General features: G+C 39.3%; 1 non-coding gene across 1 annotated transcript; it reads right to left on the bottom strand.

Annotated features, from left to right (window-relative positions):
• Positions 1–3,374: 3,374 nt before the first annotated feature.
• Positions 3,375–3,481, bottom strand: LOC148861031 (small nucleolar RNA R71). The gene has a single exon (XR_016095216.1). It is a non-coding gene; the product is annotated as a small nucleolar RNA R71 (small nucleolar RNA).
• Positions 3,482–5,755: the final 2,274 nt, after the last annotated feature.

Below are 5,755 nucleotides of genomic sequence, written 5' to 3'. Positions count from 1 at the left end.
CCCCCTTGAAAAACTATATAAGGAGGCCTCTAGGAGGGGAGAAAGTTGTTCAATTGCTTGAGAGAAAGGCTCTCCCACTCTTAGAGGTTCAGCCACCTTGAGAGAAGAGAAGAGAAGAAGGCTAGGCGCAAGGAAGAAGAAGAAGAAGGGCTGAAGGAAGTTCAAGACAAGCAAGCTAGAAGAAGAAGGTGAGTTCGAATTGAGGGATTGTGATTCAAAGATTTTTTGTAATAAATCATTTGTAGTTTCATTCTCTTTTGATTTGAATTCAGTTTCTTAGTTATATGTTCTTTCTTCTTTCTCCTTGTTTCCATTCTTCCTTGATGTATTTCAGCTTGTAAAATTTCAGTTCAGCAATCTAATTCTTTTTGATTCATTCAAATGATCATGCATTGTACTTGAAGTTTCTTGAATAAGGGTGTGATTGCAGATCAATTCGGCCAACTAACCTTCAAAACTCAGATCTGAATTCTCAGATCTGAGATTGCAAGATCTGAATTGCTTGAAAGAGAATTCAGATCTGCAAATTTCAGATTGGGCGAATTAATCTACAGCTTGGAATTCCTAGAGTGCTTGAGAGAGACTCTAGGAATTCAGATCTACTATTCAAGAACTGAATTGAGTGCAAGGTTAGAGATAACTTGCACAATTCAGTTGGTGATCAATTCAGATTTGAATTGATGCCTTAGAAGTGTTTGAAGAAATGCATGCATGGGGATTAGATTCTTGCTAGAGATAGAAGAACCGTCACTCATGCATAGGATGAACATGCGCTTGAGAGAGGCTGTTCATGACCTTGGGGTTTCACCAAACCAAGGCTCAATCATGATTCATTCGAATGATCCAAATTGATAGATTGCTGAATTCTGAGATTGACATTTACTGCTTACTCTTCTAACCTGAATTGAAGGCAATTGGACCAATGATTTAGATAGATTTTAATTTAGGATTTCTTAGCTTTCATTAGAGTTTTGATTTATTTGTTGATCAGATAAGAAATGTTCAATTTAGTATTGGTAATTGTTTCCTAAATCCTCGTGGGAACGATACTTCACTCACTACTTTATTACTTGAACGGCTAGTGCACTTGCTAGTGTCACAATGAGCCACACATCAAGTTTTTGGCGCCGTTGCCGGGGACTTAGAGAAACAATATTAGGAAACATTGAGCATTCTTAATCTGATCTCATTCAGCATTGCATTCATAGTTGGGTTAATTTGCTAACTTTTTCATTTCAGCTTGGACTGCAACTGCTGTACTACTGTAGTTATGTTTCTTCTTTCTTAAGTAAATTACTTTCTTTTTTTTGGTTTCAGTTTCATTTTAATAAAGGCATATTTGATTTCTATTCAATCTTGATGTTGTTCCCTTCAAAAAGAAAAAAAAAAAAAAAATTTTACATAAACATGAGTGTTGCAGATCTGAGTTGCATTCGGCACTCAGATCAGCAGATTTCAGATCTGCAGCACTCAACCGAAAAGAGTTGCTTGTGTTTCAGATTTTATTATTCTTTTCTTTCATTACAAAAAGAAAAAAAAAAAAACAAATGAAAAAAAAAAGGGGGAGATATTTTGAACAACCAGAGGAGCAATTGAGAATTCGGATCAGAACTCAGATCTGAGTTCAGATCTGAATTCTGCTATTGCAGATCTGCAACAGTTCAGATCTGAGTTCCTCTGAACTCAGACCTGAACTGATGAAATTTTGAGGGGAATTGGGTGTCATCACCACCCCAATTCACCCTAGGGCACTTCTGCTATTCCCCAAAAACAATTTGGTAGCAATAACTGAAGGTAAGGCAATTGAGAATTCAGATCCAAACTCAGACTTGAGTTCAGATCTGAATTCTGCTGTTACAGATCTGCTCAGTTCAGATCTGAATTCCTCTGAACTCAGATCTGAACCGATGCAAGTTTGAGGTGAATTGGGTGCCATCACTACCCCAATCCACCCTAGGATACATCCAACCTGCCTCAAGGGTGAATGGATAGCAAGGAATGAGAGAAATTCAAATCTGAAATGCAGTTGATATGATGTGAGGACTGAACTGATACAGAGCATACTATGAATTCTGGGTGGACTGAATTCTTGGCTTTACCCACTTGTAACCGAGCTACATTAGCTAAGGAGGTGTATGTTTGGATTGAATAATTGTTATGCCTCAGATATTTAAGAAAAATTAGCACTTTCCAAGTATTTCTTTTAGCATTCAGATCTGTAGCAGGGCTGCTATAGTGCAACAGTTAGCAGACCTGATTTCAGATTTCTACAAAAGTTGTATGGGCCGAATAGCTTGCAATACCAAACATTGCAGACCCAATTTTCAGGTCTTAGCAAGTGTTTGATATGCATCAGCTATACAGGTTTGGGCTTCAATTGTAGAGTTTTTAACCCAAGCCTAACTCAGGACTGGTTTTAGTTTATTTCAGATCCTTTTAAATTTTTTTTTTTTTTTTTTTTTTTTTTTTTTTTTTTTTTTTTTTTTAGATCAGATCTGATTTCAGCCCTAAAGCATCACAGAATTGATTCCAACCTTAATGGATGTATATTGTAGTGTATACCAATGAGTGTGTATGAGATAACCAGCTCAGATCTGAATTATTATTTATTAATTTCTCTAGACTAACAATACCAAAGACTTGTAGATCTGAACTCAGATCTAAATTGGGTCTGAATTCAGATGTTGCAATCGATGGATGTAGATAAAGGAACCTTGAATAAGATGATTGGTTTAAATCTGCTTTTAGTATAATCGGCTTCATTTATTCATGATAGGATGTAGGTTTTGTATTCCAATACTTCACTTTACATTTTCAGTGTGATAGGATTAGTTATTTATTTTCTTTTGTGAATATTGGCATTTTTATTGCTTTGACTTTAACAGTTTATGACAAGCAGACCTGAACTGGAAGAGATCCTTTACGACCCAGAGATTGAACGGACTCTCCGTGTCCGTTTGAGAGTTGCTAAGCAAGTCAGACAAGAAGCACAAGAAATGGCTGAACAAAGAACTATGATGGATTATGCCAAGCCTACCCTCACCGGGACTGTCTCCAGCATTATCAGGCCAACTATTGCTGCCAATAACTTCGAAATTAAACCGGCCATAATCCAAATGATACAAAATACGGTTCAGTTTTGTGGTATGGCCCATGAGGATCCGAATGCCCATATTGCTAACTTCTTGGAAATCTGTGACACCTTCAAACACAATGGGGTAAGTGATGATGCCATCCGGCTGAGGTTATTCCCATTTTCTTTGAAGGATAAAGCCAAAGCTTGGTTGAACTCATTACCGGCAGGATCTATAGCCACATGGGACGAAATGGCCAGCCGTTTTCTCTCTAAATATTTTCCCCCTTCTAAAACTGCTAAAATGAGGAATGACATCACTACTTTTTTCCAGCAAGAGGGGGAATCTTTATATGAGTCATGGGAACGATACAAGGAGCTGTTAAGGAGAGTTCCTCACCATGGCCTCCCCATTTGGCTGCAAGTGCAGACTTTCTATAATGGTCTTACTGACTCAAATAAGACCATATTAGATGCTGCAGCCGGAGGATCCATAAATAATAAAACTCCTGAGGTTGCCCATGCACTTATTGAGGAAATGGCAGCCAACAATTATCAATGGCATTCGGAAAGGACTCAAACTAGGAAGCAGCAAGGCTTGCATAATGTTGACACTTATACAGCACTAGCTGCACAAATAGGAGCACTCAGTAAAAAAATAGATGAAATGCAGATAGCTGCCATGCATGTGCAGCCTCTTAATTGTGAATTGTGTGGGGGAGGCCACATCAGTACAGACTGCCAAGTTGGCAATCAGTTCAGACCATCTACTGAACAAGTTGACTATGTCAGCAATTCGTCAAGACAGCAGGGTTACCAGAGTCACCATACTTTTCATCCAGGATGGAGGGGACATTCAAACCAGTCCTGGCCAAATCAGCATATTTCCAAGCCGTTCCACCAGACTTATCATCAGCCTGAACCGAAATCCAATTTGGAGGAACTGATGACAAAATTTATAGCAGGTGCAGAAACTAGGTTCCAGAACCAGGAAGCCTCAATCAAAAACCTGGAAAACCAAGTGGGGCAATTGGCACAATTAATCTCTTCCAGACTGCCGGGAACTCTTCCAAGCAACACTGAAGTGAATCCACGAGAGCAGGTGCAAGCTATTACCTTAAGAAGTGGAAAAGAGTTGCCTGAGGTAGAAAAGAAGAATTGGGCTGAACCCAAGGCAGAAACAAGCCTTGGAACCAGACAACAGAAGACGGAACAACCAGAAGCACAACAAGGGATGCACCAACAACCACAAGTTCCATTCCCTAACAGGCTGAAGCAACAAAAATTGGAGAAGGAATTTGGTAAGTTTCTTGAAATATTTAAAAGTTTACATATTAATATTCCTTTTGCTGATGCTTTAGCCCAGATGCCACACTATGCAAGGTTTTTGAAGGAATTATTGGCAAACAAAAGGAAACTGGGAGATGTGGCTACAGTTGCATTAAATGAGGAATGTTCTGCTATCCTTCTGAACAAGCTGCCTCAGAAACTCAAAGATCCAGGGAGTTTCACTATTCCTTGTACCATTGGCAGTTTAAAAATTGAAAAAGCTTTATGTGACCTGGGAGCTAGCATCAATTTAATGCCATATTCTATCTTCAAGAAATTGGGGTTGAATGAACCCCAACCCACTAGAGTGGCATTACAATTGGCTGATAGATCCATTAGACATCCTAGGGGGATCATAGAAGATGTGTTAGTTAAAGTTGACAAATTCATTTTTCCAGTTGATTTCATTGTGTTAGACATGCAAGAAGATGTGGAGGTCCCGCTTATCCTAGGGAGACCTTTCCTGGCTACCGGGAAAGCAATGATTGATGTCCAACAAGGACAACTCAGCCTTAGGATACAAGATGAGGAGATAATTTTTAAAATGTCTGATGCTATGAAACATGCACCCTCTAGTGATGATTCTTGTTTTATGATTGATGCCATTGAATTGACAATTGATGAATGCTTCCAGGTAAGTAGAATAACTGATCCTCTTGAACTCTGCCTCCAGCAGGGAGAACTTGAAGAAACAGAAAATGAAAAAATAAACCTCATGATAGCATACCTGAATGATAAGCCTCAATTCAAGGGAAAGGGGTTTCTTAAATTAGAGAACTTAGGCAAATTGCCCGGACCATCAGGTAAGCCATCACCCCAAGAACCCCCCACCCTTGAACTGAAGCAATTACCATCCCATTTAGAGTATGCTTTCCTTGAGGAACCATCAGATCTCCCCGTGATAATTTCCGCAGCACTGAATCCCTTACAAAGAGAAAAATTATTAAGAGTGCTGCGGGAACACAAAAATGCTATAGCTTGGAAGGTAGAAGATATCAAAGGCATTAATCCATCAATCTGCACTCACAGAATTTTGATGGAAGAGGACAGCAAGCCTTCCGTTCAGCCCCAAAGGCGCCTGAATCCCAACATGAAAGAAGTGGTAAAGGCTGAAATAATTAAGTTGTTAGATGCTGGGATCATTTATCCTATTTCTGATAGTTCTTGGGTAAGCCCTGTGCAAGTTGTGCCCAAAAAAGGGGGTACGACTGTTGTTCCAAATGAGAAAAATGAACTCATCCCTACTAGAACCATTACCGGATGGCGTGTGTGTATTGACTATAGAAAATTAAATGAAGCCACCCGGAAGGACCATTTCCCTCTCCCATTTATGGATCAAATGTTGGAGAGGCT

This window comes from Nelumbo lutea, chromosome 4 (genome assembly GCF_056320005.1).
Source record: "Nelumbo lutea isolate HS-2025 chromosome 4, American lotus-T2T, whole genome shotgun sequence".
NCBI classification, from domain to species: Eukaryota; Viridiplantae; Streptophyta; class Magnoliopsida; order Proteales; family Nelumbonaceae; genus Nelumbo; species Nelumbo lutea.
This window is presented reverse-complemented; position numbering and strand designations above follow the sequence as displayed.